This window comes from Crocuta crocuta, unplaced genomic scaffold (genome assembly GCF_008692635.1).
Source record: "Crocuta crocuta isolate KB4526 unplaced genomic scaffold, BGI_CrCroc_1.0 scaffold467, whole genome shotgun sequence".
NCBI lineage: Eukaryota > Metazoa > Chordata > Mammalia > Carnivora > Hyaenidae > Crocuta > Crocuta crocuta.
In genome coordinates this window covers 3,921,219-3,921,448 of record NW_027530632.1, presented here as the reverse complement: position 1 = coordinate 3,921,448, position 230 = coordinate 3,921,219, and the positions used below count along the sequence as shown (strand labels likewise).

The 230-nt window shown below is 42.2% G+C and overlaps 1 protein-coding gene across 1 annotated transcript in view; it reads right to left on the bottom strand.

Annotated features, from left to right (window-relative positions):
* Positions 1 to 230, bottom strand: part of CASK (calcium/calmodulin dependent serine protein kinase) — a gene marked incomplete at its 3' end in the record, with an annotated part of 276,912 nt that overhangs the window by 58,831 nt on the left and 217,851 nt on the right. The window lies entirely within an intron of this gene.

The window sequence follows — 230 nt, the reverse complement described above, 5'->3', positions numbered from 1 at the left end:
TTACCAACAGTTGCTGGGATTCACTGCCAGGGAATCCAAGAGCACAGTTATAACAAGAACAAGAACACAACACAACATGAGAACAACACAAAACTTCTCCTTTCATTCAGAAAGTTATCCATTACCTCCACGATGGAGTTTATCCATGTACAGTTTGACTATGTGATGTGAGACCAGGGGCCTCTTTTTTTCCACCTCCCAGAGTAACCATGTTGTGGTTCTAACTGTAG